At 39.4% G+C, this 27,820-nt stretch overlaps 1 protein-coding gene across 5 annotated transcripts in view; it reads right to left on the bottom strand.

Annotated features, from left to right (window-relative positions):
- LOC131258102 (putative disease resistance protein At1g50180) overlaps positions 1 to 27,820 on the bottom strand; it is a 75,465-nt gene that overhangs the window by 9,610 nt on the left and 38,035 nt on the right. Inside the window, exons 1-4 of one of the 5 annotated variants that reach the window (XR_009177878.1) lie at positions 16,657 to 16,779; positions 6,508 to 6,942; positions 5,439 to 6,425; positions 4,054 to 5,356 (exon numbers count right to left, since the gene is read on the bottom strand). The exons of 1 other annotated variant lie outside the window; for it this stretch is intronic. The gene's annotated coding sequence lies outside the window, so the exon portion shown is untranslated. Of the gene's footprint in view, positions 1 to 4,053; positions 5,357 to 5,438; positions 6,426 to 6,507; positions 6,943 to 7,364; positions 7,548 to 7,780; positions 7,979 to 16,656; positions 16,780 to 27,820 lie in introns of those variants that run through there. 3 more of the 5 variants (XR_009177880.1, XR_009177879.1, XM_058259166.1) reach the window with 3 other exon arrangements.

Genomic DNA, 27,820 nt, shown 5'->3' with positions numbered 1-27,820 from the left:
GTTAAGTTAGAACTATTAATCCATGATTAGAAGTTTTAAACATTGATTGAATCATAATTTTACATGTCACATCTCGCTTACACATTAAGGTTTCATTCGATATTGAAGGATTAATTTGGTGATCACTAAGCTTGAAAGGAACCAACTTGAGAAATTGAAAAGATTGGGCGAATGGTTCTCACCATAGGTCTGCTCCCTACAGGTGAAGGTTTGATTCCCCAAGGTTGACATTCATAAACTTTTTGGCGACCGGTCTTTACCATAGGTTTGCTCCCTATAGGTGTAGATTCGATTCTCCTCCTTGGCTGTACTTTTAAACAAGTTGACATAGTGTGAAAATCATCAAAAGCTGGAAGAATGAATCAAGCTTTGGTTTAGGTGTTGGTTATCATGAATTCTCTTGTGGTTACCAATGATATCCTGAAATTAAGAAGTGAACCTTAATGATAAGCCGAGATTACACGATACACTCATGGAATTCAATATTTAGAATCGTTCTAATTAATGGATTAATATTTGAGCTTGATTATGAAGTTTACCATGAGCTTGATTTCAGGAGAAAGTAATGCCAACATTCATGAATCTTAGAATTCGAGTATCTGAATAGTTTTCATAAATCTCTTGAGTTTGTAGAAATTGTCCTGTAATTCTCAATTTATTTTTCGCATACCTTGCTCAGGACTAGCAAGATGCTAGTTGGGGGTTGTGTTGAGGGTCAAATATTGCATATCAGACCCTATTATTACCTGGGTTTTCAAACATGATACTGTTTAACGGCCCGATTTAAAACGTGTTTGTGTTGCAGGGCGTATTTACGAGCCTGGACTGGGAAAAAGGTACTAAAAGCAGGGATTTAGTGGTCTGAAATCACCAAGGTAAGAGACGGACCCCAGGAGACCAAGATCGACGGATGTGCACGCCAGGGATTTCAAGAAAATCGAGAAACTAAAGCTCAAGTGGCCCGAAAGACATCCAGAATGCAAGAACACAGGGTTTCCACCATCCGTTCAGCTCGAGAATTCATACATCGCTTGAGGGCCATAAATTAACCGTACACGTAAAATTTCATCCATTGGATCGCTGTGGAAGTGGCCCAACGGACAGATCAGCCCATAATTTACTGATCTGGGGCCCACTTGATCGCTGGATACACCTCATCCTTGGACTCAACGGCTTAAATTAAAAGGGGAAGAAGATGGACGGTGGAGATTTCTCGCGAACATCATATGTGGATCCCATATGAGACAAAGGTGCATAATACATAAGTGCACTAGCCGTGCACGGCATTAAAAACAAAATCCAACTCCGTCTCTGACCGAAACTCGTTCCGGTCCCGTGATTTTTTGTTCAGCGTTTTAGACACGGACGTGCGGACGAACCTTTGTGGGCCCCACCACGCATCAAAGGTCAGATCCGGATCGTCTATAAGACGCACATGCCCCCTATCACTCAGGCCTAGGTGGATGAATGCATACACAGGAGAATACTGGCGAAACTTGGGACGGACGGCTGAATGAAAGCATCCATGGACCACACCGATTTGGATCCAAAAACAGTGATTCCCGCTTGGTTTTTCGAGCAGAATACAGTGGACGGAGTGGATTTCCCAAAACAAAGCTTTATGGGCCCCACCATCAGACAGCGAGAGTGCGTAATGCACTCTGTTTCGCAACCGGACGCCGTCCGATTTTTGCGGCGGATTGTGCACTCGTGGGAGCGATCAGACGGACGATCTGAACCGTTTATCATGTAGGACTGCCCGAAAACTCCCAGAGGACGTTGTCCTTTTGAAAAAAAACAAAGAAGAAGAAGCGCGGAGACGCCGCATTCATGACTGCGTGAGGCATTGTCGCAGCAGAGGACGTGCGTTCCTGGCTGCGGAAAGACCATTTCCGCAACCTATTGGGACTCGACAGCAGCTCTCGGAGGAGGCTTTTTCATCTTTAAAAACAGAAGAGGAGGAGACAGGGAGGGGGTGCTCGGTTTTGGTTTTTGCTCGTTTGGGAGGATTGAAGGGGGAAAGGAAGAAACGTGAAGACGTTTTTTTGCTGGAGTGGACGTGGCTGGAGAGAGCTGCCCGAGATGTGAGAATCTGGCAGCGTGGAGACTCTTTTGAAGGGGTGGAGGCTTGAACGTGGGGAGGAAAAGAAAAGAAGAAAGGGCTGGAACGGGAAGCGGAAAGACTTTAGACGGGTTCTTCTTCTATTCTTTCTCTTTTTATTTTTAAATTCAGCCGCATCATGCCTATGTGTGGCTAAACCTCTTAGCTAGGGCTAAGAGGTGAAGCCTGTAGCGAGATGGGAGATTTTACCTTGTGCCTTTAATTCATAAACTGAATTTGATTTAGTTGACTATTAAAGGAATATTTTTTCTTAGTCTTTTATGGTCTGTTGTGACTGAAATTACAATGGGTTTGCAATGGCTTTGAATATTTCTTTCCCCTTTTTATGTTTATGAAGTCAGGAAGCCCTGTTGTTCATCATTGCTACATGGGCATGGTAGGATGACAGTACCCTTCCTGATCTTTATACATTGTTGATTGGTTGGTAATTAGTTTAATCCTATTGTTTGCTTTGTCTCGTCGGCATGGTTAGATGATGGAATCCATTCTAATTCATATACCTTTCATCTTGTGAATACTAGATCAAGTAGGTTCAGTTTGATTTCTGTGATTCTTGATGCAGGCAAAAGACCTCCCTGATCCCTACAAGTGGATCCTCTGAATCCCTAGTTTCTTTCCTCTGAATTCCTTAAGTTATTAGATAATTATTCCACAATTACTCTTTAAATTCTATTTGGTTTAGATCACATCTTAGTCTAGTTCTAAGTTCTACTTGGTTTCAGATAACGTACAAGTATCAGTCCCTGTGGATTCGACCTCGGTCTTACCGAGTTTATTACTACATCACAACCCTATACTTGGGGAGTGAACATTATACTCCGGGCTCTACCTAAGGAGCAGTTTGATCATTGACATGTAGAGAAATTCTCTGGTCAAGCAGTACTGATTGATCCTTGAGCTTGGACTTGGGAAAACTGCTTCTACTTTGAAAAGGTTTATTAAATCCAAACAGAAATACATTAATACAAATCAAATATTATATATATCAAGTTACCTCACAGGTGCCAACATAGTTTCTACTATAAATGAAATCTTTTATTGAAACCCAAAAGTCACTACAACAATAAAAGGCATTGCCGAAACATTTTAAATGTAGTTTTTCTGGCGGCCAAAACATAGGGCGCCAACAAAAGTCGCTGGTATAAGAGAAAGGCCCTAATTGCTTTGACCGCCGGTAAAAGCCCATGTTCTTGTAGTGAGTGATGTGCTACCATTGATGCTGCAACCTGAAAAGTGATGGGCCGAGTTCCGAATGGGACAATTACAAGGTAGGCTTGGATAGGTTTGTTGGAAATTCACAACACTCGGTTAGCTTCTCTAACTATCCACGCAAATACAACTTACATAAATTGAGAAGATGTGGAAGAGTCACTGATGTGGGAATTCTTTGTCAGTCGATTCAACAACACAGACTGGAGGCAGTCCAATTTAGTAATTGATTCATACAACACCTCAACGTATGCTTCTGACTCTAAATAAATTCCTAATTTTTTTGATTGGTCAGATTTTCTAAGAAAATGTAAATCCAATTGCCAGCCCTAACATATCTTATAGTCTTGAGGCAACTTATCGGGTCCAGTTGCAGATACCCTTAGATGAGAGATTCTCCCAAACAAGCCCAGGTGTGCTTCACATGGAAATGTCTTAACTGTTGTCACTTCCAATTGCACTGAGTATTTTGATGTGACAAACAGATGATAAATATAGAGTTTGTAAATTGTGAAGATTGCCCATTGCCGATGGGAGGCTTTGTAATCCAGTGTTTGTACAACCAACGTATCTTAGGTGGATTAGTTCACCTATCTCACTTGGTAACTTTTCTACTGGCAAATTGTTTAGATATTAAATCCTAAGCAATTTGAAGCCTCTATAAAGAAACTTCTATTACTCATTTTCAAGCCTTCATCTTCAGGGGTGAACGGAACTAAATGAAGGTGCCAAGTGGAGCAATTTAAGGAAGTGTACTTGTTTTTGGTATTGTGATTAAATGCAATTTGATGGGCCCTAGATGTAGGCAGAGCATTGATGTTCCCACTACGAACAGAGGGCAACAGTGATTAGATCTTCTTGTGCAAAAAACAAGTTTTTTTGCTTCTCAAAGGGGCACAATAGGGTAATACAAATGTCTAGATATCCATTTGTTTTGAAACAGGTCCACTTGAGGTGTGAAACAACTTCATTTTTAGGCCAGAAGTTTTAAACAACGTAGGCTACTTAATGGAAATTAAAGCTCTGTTCTTGCACATTACACTATATTAGCACACATTGCTGCATGTTGTTGTGCAAGGCTCCACCCATGTGGGGGCCTAACAAACCTCACCCAGAACTTATGCCTATGTCTAAGAATCAGGTTGGTTGCAAACCAAGTGAGCCAAACGTATGTCAACGAAATGGGACGGTGAGCATTTACTCTATATTTATTGCCTATCTGATGATCAGACATAGACTAACCTGAATTTTTTGTGCAGTAGAAGCTAGATTGTGGCTTGCACCTGCTGGACAGCTTTGATCATGCACCCATGTGAACTCCCAGTGAAGCATTGCAGACCTCCTCTTAAGCCTACACATTAAAATAACTTCTTCCACTTTGAATAAGCATATTACATCCAAACATAGACAAGGTAATACAGCTCAAGCATTACATCATGAACAACTTATCATATTGAAGTATTGATGCCAAATGCCAACAGTCTACACATTCAGTGGAGAAAAGGCCACAAGAAGAATGGTCACAATGTGAGTGGAGCATTTTCCATCAACACTAGGACATCGTATCATCCACACATATTTTTGTACCATGTGCACCAATTGTGTAGATTGAAAATGCGAGCACAATGTCAAAACTCTCAGTCATACAACGTCCAACATCTCAAAAAAGGAAAAGATTGGAGGAAGCTAGGCTAACACTGTAAAGAAATTGCTTCTAGTTTTAGCTTTCAACAAGCATATTACATGCATACATGCTCACAGGAAAATAAATCAGATGTTACTTAAATTGTTTGTGTAAGTTGGTATAATAATGAATAATAGCACCTTATAGCATGTCAAAAATAGGTAGCAAAAGCTATATACGTCCTCGTGCTGCAATTTGAAACTTATGTCATCAAAAAATCTTACCACCATTTATGAAAAAATATCATAACAAAAGAAACCGTTAAAGGAAAATGGAATCCCACGCCACTATTCTCCACATCCTTCTTGTCACTTCTCAAATGTGGGTCATCACAGCCTCTCCTGTAAGGAAAAGAAAAACTGTAAGTTACATGCTAGAATTCATTTACTTAAAAACTATAAATTAGTTGAAGCATCTACTTACTTTAAAATTAGACCAGAGTAAAACAGGAGGAATTGTAAGTTCCCATCTATATTGAAGCGTCCTTCTACAAGCATTCCGTGCAAGTGGGGTTCTAGTTCGGAGATCCGGACTAATATTTGATAAGGTCTACTACATATCCTAATCCGTTGATCAATGTCCCTCAAATGACATTTAGGAACAAATACATTAATTTTCTATGAAAATAATGGCATAAATATTGGATGGCAAGGAACTCTTGATTAGATTTGGTTGAAATATTACTAACATAAACCAAATTTTAAGCTTGGGATATGAAATTAATATTTTCATCCAATATCAGATTCACAGGATAGGCCATCTTCAAACAAATTCAAATGTTTAAAGGTTTGCTACTTCCACTCGCATGTAAAGGAGGCTATCAATAGAAATAACGAAACAAATTAAAGTCATAAGAAATAGACCCAACATAGATGTTTGCTACTCCCACTCACATGTGAAAGCTTGCCCATCCACAAGTGCTAATAAAGCATAAGGGTGAGAGATAACAACTTTCCATCAAGTAGGCAACATTGTTTAGAACTTCTAGCCTAAAAGGTACGTCATTTCATGCCTCAATTAAACGTACGTGTTTACAAAACAAATGGATGTCCGCAAGAACTATTTTAGTTGAGCTTTCCACTATCAGGGCATTACATCTTCTTACGCAAAAGATAGGTCATTCCGCTCCTCAATGGGGCACAATAGAGTAATGCAGATTTCTCTAGCCATCCATTTGTTTTGAAAACAAGTCCACCTAAGGTGACAAACAAACTTCACTTTACGGCAAGAAGTTTTAAACAACATGGTCCACTTAATGGAAACCTCTTTTCTTGCAAATTATGCTATATTGGCACATGTGGCTGTATGTTGTTGTGCGAGGCTTCACCTATGTATGGGTTATAGCAAACCTCACCCAGAACTTATGTCTACTTCCAAGAATCAGGTTCTCAAACCACGTGAGCTGCCAAGCTGCCAAACGTATGCTAAAGAAATGGATGCTCAGCATTTAATCTATATGTATGGCCTATCAGGTGATCGGAATTAGACTGACCTAAATTTCAAACAGTGAAAGCTGGATTGTAGCCTGCACCCGATGAGCTGCTTTGACCATGCACCCATGTAAACTCTCCGGTAAAGCATTGCGGACATCCTCTTGAGCCAACACTCTAAATAACTACTTCCTCTTTGAATAAGCATATTACATTCAAATACAGATAAAGTAATACATCTCAGGCATTACAAAAACAACTTATTACATTAGAATATTAAAGATTAATAACTAAACCAAGAAAGTAAAAAAAAAACACACACACACACACACACACACACACACGCACGCACATTGTCATGCTACAAGTTCAAAACATTATCCAAATATCTCCAACACTCATACATGAGGAAGCCAACAGAGAAATCACAAAAGGAAAATAACTTTTCATTCACGAGATCTCGACATCCTGTTCAGTTGCCTCCACCCTGTCGCCTCCTATAAAAGTAAGAGATTGTATATATATATAAAAATTCTAATTAAACCGTAGCTTCTCCTATATATCTAAAAAATCTGTAATTAAAACTTAAAAATGAAGTGCTACTATTTATGCTAAGACAACTCATTAGTAGAACAAAAGTAATGGGCCGTGAAAACTGTCTTCCATCAGTTGCGCACAAGCAGCCAAGGTGGTAATCCAGACTATTTATTTGATGAATGAGCCCCACATGATTACATATTCGGATCATCCAAACAATTCTTTTGGCAAGCCCTTCCAAACTGATAAGATGATGCTGACCATTTGATTAATGGCTTTTAAACTAAAAATGGTCCACAGTCCACATTGAGCAAGGAAAAGTCACTGATCAAATGAGTTAAAATAAATAAATAAATAATTGTTAATTTATACGATACTTCACCAAAGAAAGGTCAGGTCAACTAGATGGATGACTGCTGGCATGGTTTCATCCAAAAGTTTATGGCAGAAGTATTTCTTCAAACAATTAACATACAGATTTCCATATAAAAAAATAATTAAACACTAAAATATTTAAAACACTGCCGATTGTCTGGTTAAGGCAATGGGGATCCATTGCCTTTCTTTATTAGAGTCGGGATCCTCTGGTCAAGAGGGATTTCCTGTTACCCTAATGGTTTGGCGTCCGAAGCTTTTTATTTTTTATTTTTTATTTTTTTAGTGAGTGGTGACGTGGACCAATGAGGATTAGGGTATCAGGAAATCTCTGTTGACCAGATAACAGAGTATCCGGACTCTCTTTATTATTATTCCCGTCACCAGTTCTGACGCCGGCAGAGGGAAAACAGACATACATACGTAAAATATACGTTTTTCCTGTTTCGTGTACACCGAATTTTTTTCCAAGCAAGGAAATCTTTTTAGGCGTGGATCTTCTATGGGGCCCACAATGATGTATGTTGTAGATCTACACCATCCATCCGTTTTTACAGATTGGTTTAGTGAATGAACCCAAAAACTAAGATTATCCATAGCTCAAGTGGACCACATCATAGAGAGAAACCTTCGTAGGGCCAACATGACGTTTATTTGCCATCCAGCTTGTTCATGAGGTCACACAGACCTCGATGAAGGGAAAAAACAAAAAAAAAAAAACACGAATATCAGGTTGATCCGTGCCTTATGTAGCCCTAAGAAGTTTTCAACGGTGAGTGTATCGACTGTTTCTTGTTTTGTGGTCCACTCGAGCTTTGAATCTGGTTCTATTTTTTTAATGCCATAAAACGATCTAGAAATATGGATGAACGGTGTAGATGTAATACATATATCATGGTGGGGCCAACAGAAATTCCATGACTCGAAACATGTATGTCCTTTCTTCGTTCTCGGAACGTCCGTAACATCGTCCCTAGACTGATCTTGAAAAATGGATAGACAGTGTGGATCTAACACATACATCACGGTGGGGCCCACAGAATATCCATGCGTCAAAAGATACCCTTTTTGTTGGATAGAGAGAATCGGTTCACACCTAAAAGAAAATGCATATATTTCCATATTTCTCGTTCTCGGTCTATTTTTAATTTTTCTCTAGTAACGGCAGCGCCAGTGACGTGGACTAATAATAAACAAAAGCACAGGATGTAACTGTGCACAAAGACGATCCTCACTCAGTTTAAAATAGTCTCTCATCTTCCTTTAGACATGTAAATACGGACTATAGCTACATCAGATTATCATATTAACAATTAAAAGGAATAAATTACTTTAAGAATATAACTGGAATTTAAAATTCATGAGACTATATGTTTTTTTTTTTTTTCCAAGTTATACAAAAATGAAAAAGAAAAACGATATGATTATACTAACTTGGGAGTACGGAATCTTATGCCAATCCTCTCACGAGACTATGCTTCTTCTCTTTTTTTTAGGGTCAAAGTAACACACAGAAAGGAAAAAGAAAAATGATATGGATTAAGAGGTAAATAAATAAAAGAGGGGAAACAAGTCTCACCAATGTAGCTCTCGCTTGGAAAGGAAGTGCCAGTGCTGCTCCCAATAGCTCGCTGACCACGGTAGCTTATGTCGATGGATGGTATGTGCCGAATATTTTGCCAATCCTCTCCCTCGTTTTCTTGGAGCCTTGTTTTTAATTCTCGATTCATGAACCACAGCTCCAATTTCTTGAGGGTACTCACGTGTCGCAGTCCTTCCGGAAGCTCCTTCAATTCCGGGCAGTATTCGATCCTTAAATGTAAAAGATTAGACATAGATCTTTCCTCCACTCTCCACTCCTTTAAATAATATAAATATCCAAAATGTAAGGATTCGAGTCGAGGAAACCCTCGTGCAGAGCAAGCCATTTCCGCTCCATCATACGAAGCATCGAGCAATCTGAGAATGCGAAGGTTTTTCAGCTTCTCCAACGTCGCCAGTGGATCTTGCTTTAAATGGGATGCTTTGAAGGTAAGCTTGGTGAGGTTTGTTGGGAATTCAGTAGACTCAGGTAACTTCTCTAACTTTCCAACCAAATGCAGCTTACTTAACTTGAGAAGAAGTGTAAAACGCAAATTCGATGGTATTTGGTTTCCCTCCACAAACAAGGACTGGAGGCATTCCAATTTGAGAATGGATTCACACAATACATCAGCATATGCTCCTTCATCATCTAAACGTATTCGTAGTTTTCTAAGATTGGTGAACTTTCGCAAGCAACCATGCATCCATTCACCTGCATATATGCCTGATAGAGTTTGGAGGTTGCTAATCCAGTCGAGTCGTGGATGCCCTTTTATCGAACCCCAACCTCTCTTCACTTGGAAATGTCTCAACTGTTGCATCTTCAACATTACGCTGGGTATGTTGAGGATGTCGCCAAAAGATGTTTCAATATTTAATGTTTGTAAATTGTGAAGATTGCCCATCGATGATGGGACCTCTGAAGTCATTGTACAGCCGAAGTACCGTTTCAAGATGAAACTTGCAGTATTAAAAGTGGTGGTACAGCTGATGTATCTCAAGTGGATCAGTGCACCTATCTCACTAGGTACCTTTTTTATTGTTACATTGTGTAGATCTAACACCCTGAGCAATGCAAGGCCTCCAAAAGGAAACTTCTTAGGTATCCATTCACGTTCTCTGTGATAGATCAACACAGATCGAAGGTGTGGAGTAGAAGATTTTAAGGAAGTGCACTCACTTAAGGCATTATAGTGAATAGCAAATCGACGGGCTGTGGATGTGGATAGAGCATCCACATTCTCATGATGAATTTGGAGAAACTTTTCTTCCTTTGCTTCTGATATGGAAAGATCCCGCATAAGATCATGAATACGGCAACTTTTAATACCCCCACTTGAACTTTTGTTAGCCAGTTGAATCATATTTCGCTGAATCAACTCTTTTAGATAATCGTATCCTACTTCTTCCAGCGTTTCATCCCCTCTTCGTTGCAGAAACCCTTCTCCAGCTGTGAGATTTTTCTAAGTTTAGTTTGCTAGCTGGGTGAAGATAAACAGTAGATATTTTCTGGATTCTTTTCTTTCTTTAGTTGCCCCTAGGATGAATCTAGACAGGGATAAATTAGTCATTTCATAGAATAAGAAAGCCTATAAAAGGCAGCAGTGTAATACGTTTTTAATTCATTCCAATATAGCAGCAGTTCTCTCTTCTTCTTCTTCCAAAAGTTTCAGTTTTTGTTTCATGGTGGCTGCAGCCACACGTCAGCAGGAAGCTGGGTTTTAGACCCAACAAAGTGGTATCAGAGCCCTTGATCCTTGGGCCTCATCAGCCGTGAGAAGGAGCTGCTAATCCTTGGGCCTCATCAGCCGTGAGAGCCTCATCAGACGTGAGAAGGAGCTGCTGATCCGTGAGAAGGTCCTGCACCTCTACCTGTTTTGGGTGTCTGCAAATACCCAACAACAAAACCAGCAGAAAAGTTCCAGCAAAAAGTTTTCCAGCAAGTTTTCGGCCACAACAGAATATTTTTTCAAAAAAAAATCTGTTTTGAAAAAAATCAGATTGCAACAAAAAAAAAAAAAACAAAAACATCTGTTTTTAAAAAATCAGCTTGCCAAGCCAACGGATTGTTTTCTTTTAAAAAAAAAAAAAAAAAATAGAGTTTAAGCAAAAAAAGTCAAATTTGAGAAGATTTTTTTTCTTTTGTTTTTCAAAAAAAAAAAACAAAATCTGTTCTTCTAGTCCATTCCTCTCTTTTAAAAAATAGAAAAAGATGGCTAGCACAATCCAGCCGCAGGTTCCTAAGTTGTCAAAGGACAACTATGAAAAATGGTACATTCAAATGAAGGCATTGTTCGAGTCGCAAGAACTATGGGAGATCATCACCGATGGGTATGAAGAACCCGCTATGGAAGAAGAAGCCGCCTTCACCAATGAAGAAAAGATCGCTCTAAAAAATCAGAGGAAGAGAGACAACAAGGCTTTGTTCCTTCTCTATCAAGGGTTTGATGAATCAACCTTTGAAAAGATTGCCAAAGCAACATCAAGTAAGCAAGCATGGGATACCCTTGGGACCATCTTCAAGGGTGTAGATCGAGTGAAGCAGGTTCGCCTTCAAACATTAAGAGCCAAGATCGAAGCGACTCACATGAAGGAAGGTGAGAATATTACTGATTATTTTTCGCGATTGCTTGTAACTGTCAATAATTTGAAAAAAAATTGTGAGAAGATTGAAGATGTCCGAGTTATTGAAAAGATACTTCGATCCCTCACAACCAAGTTTGAACATGTGGTTATGGCGATCGAAGAATCAAAAGATATTGAGAAACTCTCCATTGAGGAGTTGATAGGATCGCTGCAAGTTCATGAGCAACGAATGCAAAAGAATGCCAGTTCCATGCTGATGGAACAAGCTTTAGAATCAAGATTGACTCTGAATAATAACAATGGTGGACATGGAAGTTCACAACGTGGTGGGCGTTTTGCTAACAATCGTGCAAGAGGCAGAGGGCGCGGATACCAACAAAGCCATGGACAAAACCAGTAGAAAAATATCAATTTTCGTGGAAGAGGAAATGATAGAGGTAGATCTATGTGTGGACGAGGAAGTATAAAGAACATCCAATGCTATAACTGCAACAAGCTTGACCACTATGCATCTGATTGCTGGAGCAAGCCAGTGACTCAAGACGAGCTATCCAACTATGTTGAAGCATCAGGCCATGAACAAGAAAGCTCCATACTTCTCCTTGCACAAGAGAAAGGTAGTAATCAGCAGGATGTATGGTATCTCGACACGGGTGCAAGTAATCATATGTGTGGCTACAAGAAACTCTTTGTGGAACTCATAGAAGGAGTTCATGGCGATGTAGCGTTTGGAGACTCATCAAAAACGCCAGTGAAAGGTAAAGGTAAAATTAAAATCTTTTAGAAGAATGGTGTTCCAAACTATATCTCTAATATGTACTACGTGCCCAACATGAAAAGTAACATACTAAATCTTGGACAACTCCTCGAAAAGGAGTATGTCATACATATGGAGAACTCTTCTCTTTCCATAAGAGATATGCATGGACGTTTGATTTTAAAAACTCCAGATGGCAAAGAATCGTATGTTTCCTCTCTATATAAACACAATGCTTGAGAAGTGTTTTTATGGAACAACAAAGAATGATTCCTGGATGTGACATCTTCGCTTTGGCCATCTAAATTTCAGTGGCCTAAAACTTCTGTCCTCATCAAGCATGGTGCATGGCTTGCCTACTATTGAAGCTCCAGAACATGTGTGTGAGGCGTGCACACTTGGAAAACAACAAAGGAAATCCTTTCCGAGTGGAGTATCCCGAAGATCAAGAGAACCGTTGCAGTTGGTTCACACTGACATCTGTGGACCATTAGATCTAATCTCTCTTGGAGGTAATAAATACTTTATTACCTTTATTGACTATTTCAGTAGAAAATTATGGGTGTATGTAATCAAAGAGAAGTCTGCTGCTTTTACTTTTTAAAAAAATTTTAAGGCCCTTGTTGAAAAAGAAAGTGGTCTTAAAATCAAAACTCTTCAATCTGACAGAGGTGGGGAGTACACCTCAAATATTTTTCGAGAATATTGCAGGGAACATGGCATTAAGCAACAACATACTGTAGTGTATACACCACAACAAAATGAAATTACGGAATGAAAGAACCACACCATCCTCGACATGACAAGGACCATGCTAAAGGAGAAAAGTCTGCCAAAGAATTTCTGAGCAGAGGCAGTTGCATGTACTGCCTATCTGCTCAATAGGTGTCCGACTAAGAGTGTCAGATTCCAGACACCGCAAGAAGCATGGAGTGGATACAAGCCGAGCGTGGCACACCTTAAGATCTATGGGTGTGTCGCCTACGCTCAAGTTCCAGAAGCAAGAAGGAAAAAGCTTGATGATCGTGGCGAGAAGTGCATCTTCATCGGCTACAGCGAAGAGTCAAAGGCATACAAGCTCTACAACCCACTAACCATTAAGCTGGTGGTGAGTAGAGATGTGGTATTTTGTGAGGAAGAAGCATAGAAATGAAACGAGAGAAACTCAGCCAAAGAAAAGCAAGTTGAGGTAGAAGAATACGAAGAAGAGATACATGAGAAGCAAGAACAGACACCCACATCACCCCCTTCAGATCGCAAAAGTCCAGAAGTACGCTCCATCTCTCCTGAAAGTACTTCATCAAATCAGAATTCATCCAGCACATCTTCATCCAATTCTCCTTCACCCTTGGCTCCTATTAAAATGAGAAGCCTTAACGACATCTATGTAGAAACTGAGAAAGTGAATTTACTCTACCTATATGCGGACCACGAGCCTCTCACATTTGAGGAGGCTGCGAATGAAGAATGTTGGAGAAAGGCTATGGAAGAAGAGATTCATGCCATCGAAAAGAATCGAACATGGGAGTTGACCTCACTCCCCAAAAGCCAGAAGACCATTGGTCTCAAATAGGTGTACAAAATCAAGCGGAATGCCGATGGTAAGATTAAATGATATAAGGCAAGGCTCGTAGCAAAATGCTACAAATAGAAACATGGGATAGACTATGAAGAAGTTTTCGCCCCAGTTGCTTGCCTTGACACTGTAAGAATGATTATCTCCCTTGTAGTTCATCACAGTTGGATGATCTACCAACTGGATGTGAAATCTGCATTCCTAAATGGGGCACTCGAAGAAGAAGTATATGTTGACCAGCCTAAAGGCTTTGTCATGCAAGGGGAGGAACACAAGGTGTATTGGTTGAAGAAAGCCCTGTATGGGTTGAAGTAAGCTCCTCGTGCTTGGAATGCACGGATCGACGGTTATCTTCAAGAGAATGGTTTCGTCAAATGTCCATATGAGCATGCCGTCTACACAAAGAAGAATACCTGTGGTGATATGCTTATTGCTTGTTTATATGTTGATGATCTGCTATTCACTGGGAACAGCCAGACGATGTTTGAAGAATTCAAGCAGGCTATGTTTAAAGAATTCGAGATGACTGATGGTGGATTGATGTCCTTTTTCTTGGGCATTGAAGTGAAGCAACAAGTCGATGGCATTTACATATCCCAAAAGAAGTACACAAAGAAACTTCTTGAGAAGTTTCAAATGGTCGACTGTAAAGCTGTAAATACACCTGTTACAACAGGCCCGAAGCTCATAAAAGATGGAGAAGGAAGAAACGTCGACTTAACCCTATTCAAGAGCCTAATCAGAAGCTTAAGGTATCTTACAATCACTAGGCCAGATATAGTCTATAGTATTAGGCTTCTAAGCCGGTATATGGAAGCCCCAAAAGAGTCACACTGGCTAGCTGCAAAACAAGTACTGAGGTATATCAAAGGGACTACTGAATTCGGTCTCTTTTATCCATATGATGATGAAGCAATGTTGTATGGATACTCAGACAGTGATTGGGGAGGTGACCAAGATGAGAGAAAGAGCACCACTGGATATGTCTTTTATCTCAGAACGACTGCTTTCACATGGAATTCGAAGAAGCAGAGTGTGGTCGCCTTGTCCACATGTGAAGCAGGGTACATGGCAGCATCGTCCACCGTCTGTGAGGGAATTTAGTTGAGAAACCTACTAAAGGAGTTGAAGCATCCGCAGGAAGAATCCACAGTCATATATGTGGATAACAAGTCGGCAATCGAGCTAGCCAAAAATTCGTTGCAGCATGGAAGAAGCAAACACATTGATACCTGATACCATTTTCTGAGAGATCATGTGAAGTAGAAAACGATGAAATTAGACTATTGTCATACTACGGAACAGGTGGCGGATCAAATCGAAAGAATCAGTTGCTTTTTGTGGATAAAACTTAAACATTTGAAAGGCTTAATGCTAATGAAGTTTGTGTTGGATACAGTGGAGGATTTTAACAAATCTAAAACTGTATAAGTATCTTTTGAGCTAGCTGTACATGCCGTGTATGCTAGCTGTGAGATTTTTCTAAGTTTAGTTTGCTAGCTGGGTGAAGATAAACAGTAGATATTTTCTGGATTCTTTTCTTTCTTTAGTTGCCCCTAGGATGAATCTAGACAGGGATAAATTAGTCATTTCATATAATAATAAAGATCCCGCATAAGATCATGAATACGGCAACTTTTAATACCCCCACTTGAACTTTTGTTAGCCAGTTGAATCATATTTCGCTGAATCAACTCTTTTAGATAATCGTATCCTACTTCTTCCAGCGTTTCATCCCCTCTTCGTTGCAGAAACCCTTCTCCAGCCCACAATTGAATCAGTTTCCTAGCCCCGAATTCATAGTCTTCTGGAAAGATGCCCAGGTAGAGAAAACATGGTTTCAAGTGATAGGGCAGATTTTTATAGCTTAAAGATAATATGCTGGAGATTTTCACTTCTCCCTGGACAAACTGCCAGGTGATGCTCTTTCGTACATTCTCCCACTCGCTTGGTTCTTTTCTTGATAAGAGCCCTGCGATGACAACGATCGAAAGAGGGAGACAACTGCATTTTTCAACAATCTGTCCTCCTAACTCCTTCAATTCCGGACGCCAAATGCCACCTAGTCCTGGGAATGCTTTCTTGCAGAACAAAACCCAGCTCTCTTCATTATTTAGAAATCGCAGTTCATGAGGCTTGCTTTGTACATCTGCATGTAATGCTACGTCTTTGTTTCGTGTGGTGAGCACGACCCTGCTTCCCTTATTATTTTCTGGGAAAGCATGCTTGAGATTATCCCATGCTTCGTCGGTCCATAAATCATCCAATACCACCAAGTATCTCTTGTCATTAAGATACTTGGAAATATTGTCTCTTAACTCATCAACCTTCATTTTCTCCACACCCACCAGCATAATCACATTACAGGATTTTGCGACAGCATGCAAAAGATCCGCCACAGCATACTCTTGTGATACAGAGATCCATGCAAGAGAATCAAAATGTTTCTTAACACTCTCGGTGTTATAAAGTTTCTTAGTAAGAGTGGTCTTACCGAGACCACCCATTCCAACTACAGAAACAACACAACGTCGCAGATCTCCCGTTGTCAACCGCTCGACCAATTCCTCCAAGTCCTTTTCAAAACCAACAAAATCTGGTTCTGGAACATTAGGAGAAGTGAACCTCCATTCTTGGAGGCTTCGACCGGCAGAGCTGGTACCTGCTCCCTGGCCTATATTTTGAATTCCATAAGCCAACCTACTTTCGGAGATCGCACGGATTTTATTCTTTATCCGTTTGATATCGGAGCCCACCTTATGGAGAGTATTCCACTCACTGAAGATGAAAGCGTACCTTTTAATGCGACCCACAAATCCTGTTTGCCTCAAGTGTGCCATCTTGAAGACGAAGGTGTCGATGACGCCCTCAGTATCGTATGCAGCATCTCTCACTTGTCGCACCCATCTCTTCACTCTTCTATCTCCTTCTTCTTGCTTGGCGTCTGCGTCTTGCAAGAAGGCTTCCATCCGCTCAAATTCTGCCTCCAGCCATTCCACTTCATCGCGAACCCCGCTTAAGAAACGGGCTTCTTTAATGAGGGCGTCACCAAGATTTTTGAGAAGGTTCTCGACAACGAACTCAACAAAGGCCATATTTCCTCACTCTTTTCTCTTACAGCAAAGAAATTCAGATAACAGCTTTGTCTTGTGTTCATGTGGCATTTCTTTTTATTTATAGACGCCAACTTGACCGGTAACGCGACAAACCACTCATGGTTTGTTGCCACTTAATGCTATACGTTGTTGTTCATTTGATGAATCTCGACCACAGATATATATATATATTTTTTAAAAGCCATTGTAAGCACTATCCCAACCGTCTATCTGTAGCCTCCAAACGGATGGGAAATCAAATGAAATATCAACCGTCCTTATTCTTGAGATTATTTTCTGGGAACAGAGGAGGGCAACAGTGATTAGATCTTCTCACACAAAAAACAAGTTGTTCACGCTCCTCGATAGGGCACAGCAGGGTAATACAAATTTCTAGATATCCATTTGTTTTGAAACAGGCACACTTGAGGTGTAAAACAACCTCACTTTTAGGTCAGATGTTTTAAACAACGTAGGCTACTTAATGGAAGCCTCTGTTCTTGCACATTATGCTATATTGGAACACGTGTTGTTGTGCAAGGTTCCACTCATGTGTGGGCTTAACAAATCTCACCCAGAACTTATGCTTAGGTCTAAGAATCAGGTTGGTCGGAAACCAGGTGAGCCAAACTTATTTCAAAGAAATGGGACGGTGCGCATTTAATCTATATTTATTGCCTATCAGATGATCAGAGTTTGCTGAATTTTCTTCAGTAGAAGCCTTTTGCAGCAAGTTCCTACAGCCACCAAAAGCTCTGTTGGGCCTAACATAATTATTGTAGGAAATCCACTCAATTCATCTATTTTGGAAGATCATGTTATGACATGAGATTAAAAATTAGATTTGAAAATCAAGTGGACCATATAACTACAAAACAGTGGAAAGGAGTTGGCTACCGTTCAAACTTTTTTAGGTTCCATTGTGATATTTATATACAATCCAAACTATTCATAAAGTGGCCTAAATGCTCATAAGATCATTACCATAGGGATGAAATGAAAGAATAAAAATATTGGTATGATTAAGAGCTTTTGCAGCCTCATTATTGTTTCAACCATGAGGGTCCAATTTCCATTGTTTACTGTTGCGTGGCTCACTAGAGCTTTGGATCTACCTTCTTTTTTGGCTCATGTCATAAAATAATTTGGCAAAACATGTGAATGCCGTGTATTTCTCACAAACACCATAGTGGGCTCCTCAATGTTTATTTCATCTGAATTTGCCCCACCATTAGGTATTTGGGTTCAATGCAAAGGGTATTTCAGGACAATTTTGTTCCAAAAATCTTGAAAAAATTGTCGGTGACTATCCTTGAAAATTTTTCAAGGATCCCGATTTTTGGGCACGTTTGGCATTACCACGGTATAACTTTGGTAAAAATCCCATCTTTACTAATACTTTTGAAAGCAACCAACATGTGACAGAACTTAATAGTTGGTGGACGGTCATAATCGGTTGGCCCGCCCATGAGGTGTAAATGGACGCGGATTAGATACTGAAAGGTTGAGTAGCGGCCACTGAAGTGACGTCACCAAGTTTGTGGGCTCCTCTATGATGTATGTGTTATATCCACACTGTCCATCCATTTTTAGATATCGTTTTAGTATATGACCCAAAGAATGAGGCAAGTAAAAATTTGTGGTGGACCCCACCAAAGAAAACAGTGGGGAGAGTGATTCCCACCATTGAAACTATCCTAAGGCCCATCATAATGTTTATTTGAAATCCAACCTGTTCAAAAGTTAAAAAAGACATGAAATAATGAAATAAGGAAAAACACAAATATCAGCTTGATCTAAAACTTTTGTGGCCTTAAGAGGTTTTAATGGTGGGAGTCACTGTCCTACTGTTTTCTATGCTGGGTTCCTCTTGAGCTTTGGATTTAACTAGTTCTTTGCATATTGCCCTAAAATGAACTCTCCAAATAGATGGAAGGTGTGGATACAAAAAACTTACTGACGTTACTTCAGTAGCTAGTCTCGCTATTCAACCAGTCAGTAGCTACGCCCGGTGTAAATAAGGGCGGCAGACTCAGTTTATTGCTGCGAAAGTCAAGCCACCTCTATCAAACACAACTTCCTACCATCTGGTGCATGGACTTGAAAGCCATGATTTGAAATTTGTTTTTAGATTTATTCGGAAAACTTCCTCATGAACATTGAGTCTATCCTCTCTCTCTCTCTCTCTCTCTCTCTCTCTCTCTCTCTCTCTCTCTCTCTCCATCTCTTCAATCAAATTGAATCTCCTCCATGATTTTTTCAGATCGGAGGAAGAAGAAGGAGAACCCTTCTTCAATGGTCGCTCTCTCTCTCTCTGCAACTCCACGACTCTCTTCCTACCCGTCTCTCACTCTCTCTCTCTTTCTCCCTGAAACTCCACGACTCTCCTATTTCCTTCCCGTCTCTCTCTCTCTCTCTCTCTCTCTCTCTCTCTCTCTCTCTCTCTCTCTCTCTCTCTCTCTCTCTCTCTCTCTCTCTCTCTCTCTCTCTCTCTCTCTGTGCAACTCCACGACTCTCTCCTTCTCTCTCTCCTCTTTCTCTCTCACGGCTGCTTTGCGATCTCTCCAGCTGCAACAACCTGCTTTGGGATCTCACCGTAGTATCTAGATCTGCTACTCTCTTGTTTCCTAGGGTTTTGGATCTATTTTCTGCACTCTGCTGCAGTTCGGTCTTCTGCTGCTGGTGAATCTCAGATTCTCAGGTATGATGTAATGCTTTTCTCTTCTTGTTATTGCTTTCTGAAATTTAAAATACTTGATTAGGAATATGCTTTGTTTTATACAAATCCCTAATTAGGGATTTGCGTTGTCGAATCCATTTTTAGGGATTTGCATTGTCGAATCCATTCTTAGGGATTTTGCATGGTCGAATCCCTAATTTAGAAGTGCTTATTACATCTGCAGATTCTCGAATCAGGGTTGTTGATGGTGTTGATCTGATTCACAAGTTCGAAGGTATTAGCTAAAACCTTCATAGATTGTTCCTGTCTGTATCTTGTCCATCGTTTCTGTTGAAACTGTTTTAGGATTTTGCTATTCTGACTTATTTCTTACCAGGAATAGTATAAAACAGGGACGCTTCTCTTCCGAATCAGTCTCATTGCTTGAGAATACGGATTTTTTGTTTTAGGTTGGTCTTACTTGTTCTTGGTCTCTCTATAATGAAATTGAATTTTTCTCTGTTCTGGGAATGAATATTTGCACCCTTGTTTTCAATATGTACACCCCCTTACCGTGCATGTCATGGCAATTCGTCTGCATCAGAATGTAGGGTCGAAATTCTAATTATTTGTGAATTCCTTTGTTTCTTTTATATGAATGAGGATTTTCTGAGGTGGATTTTTGTTGTTGGTGTGTGTGGAATTCAATTCTTCTGTGTTACAGTAGTTGATGTTTATACCCTTGTTTTTTGAAAGATACACCCCTTTTTGGATAGGGTGCATGTCATTTGTTGTAATTATGGGTTGATATGTTGATTTTCATTTGTGTGGTGTTCTAATCAAAACTGTGAATTGTAAGATTTGGATTTTCTTTAAGAGAAGATTTAAATTTTGGGTTTCTATCTGATGTTTTGTAGAGTGTGAATTGGTGGTTGACCGAATTCGGTATGACTGAGTTCTAGTGGAATTTTGATTCAATGTCGTTATGGTTAGATTCTCATATGGGGAGGTTTGGTTGAATTACATTCCTAGCTGCTTTATTTATTTATTTATTTTTATTTTTAATTATCAGTTTGGATTTTTAATGGCTATCACAGTTTTCCAACTTCATTTCTTGCATCTTGAATTGGAACATGCAAAATGGTGTTTGGGACAGCATATCATGGGACCTTTTTTTCCGTTGATATGTTATGTTTTTGTTTCGTGTCGGTTTGAAGGTAATTTAGGTCACCTTCCAATGAAAATTGGTTTCAGGCATTGTTTTTACTTTGATTTGAATTTGGACTTTTATGGGCTCAGTGACACCAGCTGACTCTGCTCAAGTTGGTGATAAAGGTCCACTCAAAATTCTATGGTCTGATTTTAGTATGGGTTTTTCTTCTTATAGAATGCGTGGCTTGTTTTAAAGATGAGATTTTTGGAGGAATTTTAAGTTCTGAAGTAGAATAATTCTGTTGGTATGTCTGATTTACTAGGATCATTTTTCTTTCTAGTTGAATCAGCTTGATTGCCTCTGTTTAACCCATTCCATTTTGTGGATTATAAGATGTAAATGGTTTCTCCTTGGGTTCAGTTTGTACGAGTGGGGCCTATGATATTTTGTGCAGTCAGAGGCTGTGATCAGACGGTTCGGTTGGTGGTAGAAGGCCATTTGTTAGAATAAAGCTATTTGATTCTGTTCAGCCACTACAACAAAATGGTGTAAAAACGGCACTTAGGGTGCATCATGCACCGGCCTTTAACCAAAGTTAGGCACATGCCCAACCTGAGTGTCTAAGCCAGTAGGCAAAGCACCAGCTCAACTAGAAGCATGCCAGGGCTGAAAAGTCTGTCAGGCCAACCTTTCCTGTTTATACATTTGACTAAAATGAGGAAAATAACAAGAGACCCGAGTTTGTCTAGGCCTATGTTTTCTCTATGTGGACGAGAACTTGCCACTCTCTAGTTAAAAGCGTCTTCTCTATGATTTCATTGTTCTTGGGGAAAAATATTAACCTTATGTTCAGCCATTTTAGTTTGAATTTTTGTAAATAAATTTGACAAAAGAGGGTCAATTTTAGGCAGGTAGCTGGTCATAGAAACTTTGCCAACCAATCACAAGGATGCTTGTTCAGAATCTTATTCAAGCTACAGGTGGATATAGGACCTTTAGAGAGGGATTATTGGTAAACACAATCCGAAATGCCAGACCCAAATAGCTGGGACAAAGCTATGATAATGACAACAAATCTGTCTTAAGGACGGTATGTTGTTATAGATCTGAGTATCTGAGGTTTCTGATTATGTTGGTTTCCTAGTTAGGTAATGTTTGTGGTTTCTAAATTTTTCTGTTGAGTTAATGCGTTGTGCTTAACAGTTTCTCATATGTTTGGATTCCTTTGTGCTTGGCATGTTGGTTCTGTAGAGCTCATCTGTTACTTGTTTCTGTCTTGTTCACCTTGTTAGATATGCCAAGAGTTCTGATTTGCAGGTTAGACACTTACAGCTACATATGTTTTTACAGGTTAGAGATTTTTTTGCTGGTTAGTGTTCAAGAGTAAGATGGCTTGTTCGACTTCATAGGAGAAGACAATTAGATTAAGTCAGCATGTTTCTCTCCATCTGTTTGTTTTTGTTTGGTAGTCTTATTTTATGCTTATACCTATGAAGACACTTAATTTAATGGATTTGATATTGAATTTGGTATGCTTATATGTTGAAATTTTCAGCATTTTTACAGGTTGAGAAGTGGGTTGATCCAAAATTCTGTTGACAGTGTAATCTCTAATTGCTTTATGCTTCTTGTAGGTGCATTTGCTGTGTATTTGGAGCCATGGCATTTGCTGGAATCGGAGACTTTTGGACAGGAGATAATTCAGCAGACTGGGATCACCTTTGAGTCTCAGTTCCAATGATCTTGACTCTTGGCCTTACTGGGATGTCATTCTCTGGTGAGTAAAGCTCATGAATTGATTGGCTCAAGGTGTTTCTATTTGATCGTCATTCTCCTTTTTTTAGGTAAATTATTTTGATGGATGTATTTTATACAGGTGCTGATGTTGGTGGATTTTTTGGCAACCCTGAGCCTGAATTGTTAGTTCACTGGTATCAGCTAGGTGCTTACTATCCTTTCTTTAGAGGCCATGCCCATCATGACACCAGAAGGAGAGAACCTTGGCTGTTTGGGTAATATATTTATTTAGTTTAAAAGAATGTTCAAAATGGAAATTTATACTTTGCACTTACATTGCATTGTGCATATTAAATTGCTAGCCTTACTGGGATTCAGGACCCATCAACAATTAGCTAGCTACAAGTGCATCGAGTTTTCTTCTAGTTGCTACACTTAAGAAAGCATGTATGTATTAATGTTGAATATTGAATCTGTAGTAGAATTCACTTTTATGTAAATGTTACAGGTGGACCTGCAGCTGAAGCACGTGCAATGTTGGATCTTGGTATCCAGTACTGGACTAGTTGAGGATGGGCTTTTGCCGATGTTAATGATGGTGGAAGTACAGGTTTGGCCTTGAACTACGTATGTGCATGATTTTAGTAATTGTCAATTATTTTGGAATTAATTATTTATCCTATGATTGGATTGGTGAAATCAAGCATGGAGTTCAGGTTGGTTGGATTGACCCATCTTTTATGTGTGTGCAGTCAATTTGGTCCTTAGATTATTTTCTATATATATGACTTGGACTAGTACCAACTATATAGGCATAAATTAGACATTATTCCAGATTGATGAAACAGCTAGTTCATCTTCCTTCAGAGTGTTTAGCTTGGTAAAGTCACCTCCTTATTGTGCATGTGGTGCAACATTTGTCTGTTCCATATACACATATTCCAGGCCTTTACTGATGTGGAATAACCAGCAATTTTGTGGAATAAATTATTTATCTGATGGTTCAGTTGATGAAGGAATAGATTTGGAGGTGGGCGTTAGTTCCATAACTCTCTGCTCCTCCATGTGATATGAATGTTTTAGTTCGTACATTATAAAAAGGACAGGACTGCAGTTATAGTTGACCACATTTTCGAAATGGTGGTCAGTAATTCACAAGAGTTGTACATGTGCAGCATCCCATTGTATTAAAATCTTGGCCCCACTGTGGATTGAGCATTCCACAAAAGTTATACTGATCAAACCATCCCTAACCATCCGATTAGTGACTATCAAGTGGATGGTTAAAAATAAAATGGTGAACTATCCCAATTCAGCAGTCTAAATTGCTTAGTTAAGATAGTCAATTTTCTGGCTATGCTCCATACACATTGGGGCCGATGGATTGGAAAGTCTGGATTTTCATGTACGCATATGATTTTTATGGTGGATGAGTCACCACCTGAATCTAGCCCTCCACTGCATGAGATTTCAAGCTTTGACAAAGTGGGAGCAGCACTAGATGACGGAAAGTGGTGATATTATCAATCATAAAGCAGAGTATTGATGAGTTACTCTGTAGTTGAGGTTTTTGTGCAGTGTTGCTGCTACTGCTTTACTAAGTAGTATCATACTCACTGCTTGCGCTGTTGGCCCATCCAAACTTTTTACTTGAAATGCAAACAAGAAAGATAAGGCGGCTAGATAGAAAGATTTCACAGTTTATTCAGCTCCGTATGCCAAAATGCTAGAATTATTGAAATAGCAAATATTCGTTCTGATCCTATTAATCTTCAGAGAAGTAATATTATGCTCGAGTATTTTTTATTCCGCTTTCGTTAGGTAGATTTCCAGATCTTACAGACCTTGAACATGTTAGCTTACTTGAATTTCACTGTTTTGTTCTTTACATAGTTTCCTGTGGCTCCACATATCCAGGTCTCATCTTTTTGTGCAGGGCAAGAATCTGATATTTTCTTTTCTTTTTGTGCAGGGTGAGAATCTGATATTTTCTGTTTTTACTCTGTATAGGGGAGTAACTGCTGATCAAAGAACTTGGTGTTTTCGCCATTCCTTTGCACAAGCTTTTTACTCTGTTTTTAATTTCCAATCCGCTGAAGTTGCTGCAAATCTTTAGTCGCGGTTCTGGCTCTTGTGCAGCGGTTACCACTGTTCTGAGTGGCCAAGTGAGTTTAGCTATATATCTGTCCTCTGTTTAGGTATAGGCCTTTTACAGGTTTTGGCTTTTCAAATAGTCACGAGACCAGAGCTACTTTTAGTCTAGTCCTCAGTTACTTTGTGTAGCTACAACTGGCTTCTTCCATGACCTAAACACAGTCTGTGGTGTTGGCAACTACAATTGGTATTGACAGTGACTTCCCCTATGTCAAGATAGTAAATTCATTCAAATTTTTTAACATTGTTCTTGCTTTTCAGAATTTCTTATTGCCTAATGTATAATGATCTTTTGTACGAGGACAGGTCTTAGCAGAAACAATGATTGGTCTTAACTAGTGAAAGCAATAAATGCGCACAAATTTCCAAGCTTTGCTGAAGTTTCCCACATATGTCACATGTGCCCCAATTGAGTTTTACTCATTCCCCATTTTAGGTATTTAACGACAACAAACAGAATAGTTAGCTACTCCAAGACAACATTACTTAGTGTATTCAAGACAACGCAAAAGAAAAGGAAGAAGAAGAAGAAACTTTCTCTACATTCTTCATTTCATTTTTTTGATATTCAGTTGTAGTAAATTGAAATTCCTGCAGATTTGTAGACTTGATGCAAGGATCAGGTAGAACCTTGCCGCCATGCAGCAGTTGGAACATGAGCTTGGGGCTTACTGTTTGACATTAATCACTTGAAATCCTTGTTTACCATGTATTGATTGATGCAGTGATGTTGAATATGTTTCCTTTTCCTTCCATCTGTTTTTATTTTCGTAAATGAGAAGTGTCAACCTAACTTCAATACATGCTCGGTAGATTAAATCTTTGTGAGGGAAAATGGTGTCAGCCCTATGCTTTTGGGGGTGTAAAACAATGTAAGAACATCATTAAATTGGCTCCAGTTGAAAGTCTAATAAATTTATTTTTCGACCAGCCTAACATCATGTAATTCTAATACTATTTGAATGACTTAGAACCATTTGGTTCTTTGGTGGAAAGCTTTTAGCCCTTTAGTGAAATTGGTGGGAGCTGCTTTGATGGTTTTGTTCATCTTTTCTGGTACAAAAGTGGAAGCAGATGGATCAAATCACAAGTATAAGCCCTTTGTATGCAAACAAAGTGGGTCTTTTTCACAATCCAAGGTAATCTTTCTTTTTTTTATTTTTTCTTTTTGGGTCTTTTGAAAATTATGTAGATCTGTATTTATCTTGTTCTCTTTTCCCAAGACAATTTTTAATGAATTTTTTTTTCTTTTATAGACCCCATACTATAAGTAGAGTAACATTGTAACCATGGTTATGCCATTGATGGGAAGCCACGTAAAGCGCCGAAAACCCAACTTCCATGGAGCAGCTAAGGACTAGCCTGGTTCTGGCTATCATAGGAGTAATTTTCAAAGGGCTAATGGTGGGTGATCCACTCTTCTCGTTGCATACAAGTGGAGCAATCCAGAGTTCAAATCACTTCAGCCTTTTGACGCCACTCGTGCTAGGAGTAAGACCATATAGAGGATTTGTTTTTATTTATTTATTTACATTGAAGACCATTTATTGTAATATTTTTTTTTATTGTGTGGTAATATAAATTTTGTTTAATATTCAATTTTATTTGTATTGCATCATTTTTATGTTTCAAATATTTAAAAAATATAGGTTTTGATTGAATTATATATAATAATAAAAAATTACTGGCATGCTAGGGCCTCACAAATCCATACAAAGGCTTCTATCGGCGCTTGTGTAGAAATCTTTCGGCGCTTTTTCGCAAGAAAAAGTGTCCACAAACCATTTTTACCGGTGCTTTTTCGCGTCGAAAAAACAGACAGCTATCGGCGCTCAAAAAGGCGCCGTTAGAAGTTACCTAGTGCCGCCAATACTTTTAGCGACATACCCATTTATCGAATTTGTTGTTTTTTTTTTTTCTCAAAAGAAGTCTGAGAGTCTATGAACTGCGGGCCCATGTGACGTGTATGCACGTTCAGCTGCTCCAAGTAATGTATCCTTACCGTCACTGTCTAGAAGGAAGACGGGTCATGAAATGTATCATTTAATTATTTCCACACACCCTGTACAGACAACCGGTGGGTCCTACCTGTAACATTGCTGGGCCAATCACAAAAATCCCAACTTCTTTCAATCAAGCATTAAGCATTATATATTATGTGCCTAAAAAGCAGTGTTCGTGTACAACTTGGAACAGAGAGTTTCAACAAAACACGTCTTTCAACTTGTGCACGTGGGTCCTCTAGTTCTGCAATCCAAACTGTTGATTTAATGGGCAATAGTCTGAAAGGTCCATGCAATGCACCTCCTATTCAAATAGTCTTCCAAATGTGAACTACCTAGTACAATTAGAATGGCTAAATTTAGAACGGCTATGATCTTTCTATATGGGACAAGGCAACATTTGTCATCAACGGTGGGATTGGGCTCCACTTGTCCAAACTAAAAACCTAAAATACACTGTAGAAACTCTTTATCAGGCATTGTATAATACATTAGAGAAAAGAGTGGTCTCTAAAAAAAAAATGAAAGATTGCTTCTATTTCAACTCTCAAGAGTATTACATGAAGGGAAAAAGTTCTACACGGTCGAGCTCATGGGAACTCCACATGAGGTTGAGCTGTGTGGGCCCCACCATGATGTACATCGAACATCAACACCGTGCATTTGATGGGTCCCCTTTAAATTATGGGATATCCCAAAAATTAGCCGTATAAAGAACTACGGTGGGCCATACCATCTAAAATCATGTGAAAACATGCCTTAAAGATATAAAAGTACTTGGTGGGGCCCACCGGAAATTTGGATGCATCTTAAACTTGGTCTGACCTCTCATCCAAGTGGGAAACACATAATGGATGGGCTGGATTTGTGAACCACATCTCGGTGGGCCCAAAAAAAATGCTTATGAATGTTTTAATGGAGGGTAACCCCTCTAAACTTTTGTATGTGGTGCGGCCACACAAGTCACGCATTGACTTGATTTTTAAGCCCTGGGCCACCATGGAATGGTTCATCTGACTGATCAGGTAGATGTTCCGCACTCATCATGGTAGGGCCACACAGCTCGACCTCATGGGGAGTTCCCATGAGCTCGACCGTATAGAACCTTTTCCTTTACATGAAAACATGCAAACACTATCACAAATCAAACATTACACAA

This window comes from Magnolia sinica, chromosome 10 (genome assembly GCF_029962835.1).
Source record: "Magnolia sinica isolate HGM2019 chromosome 10, MsV1, whole genome shotgun sequence".
Classification (NCBI taxonomy): Eukaryota; Viridiplantae; Streptophyta; class Magnoliopsida; order Magnoliales; family Magnoliaceae; genus Magnolia; species Magnolia sinica.
The sequence above is the reverse complement of the archived record's forward strand: the minus strand, read 5'-3'. Positions and strand labels throughout refer to the sequence as shown.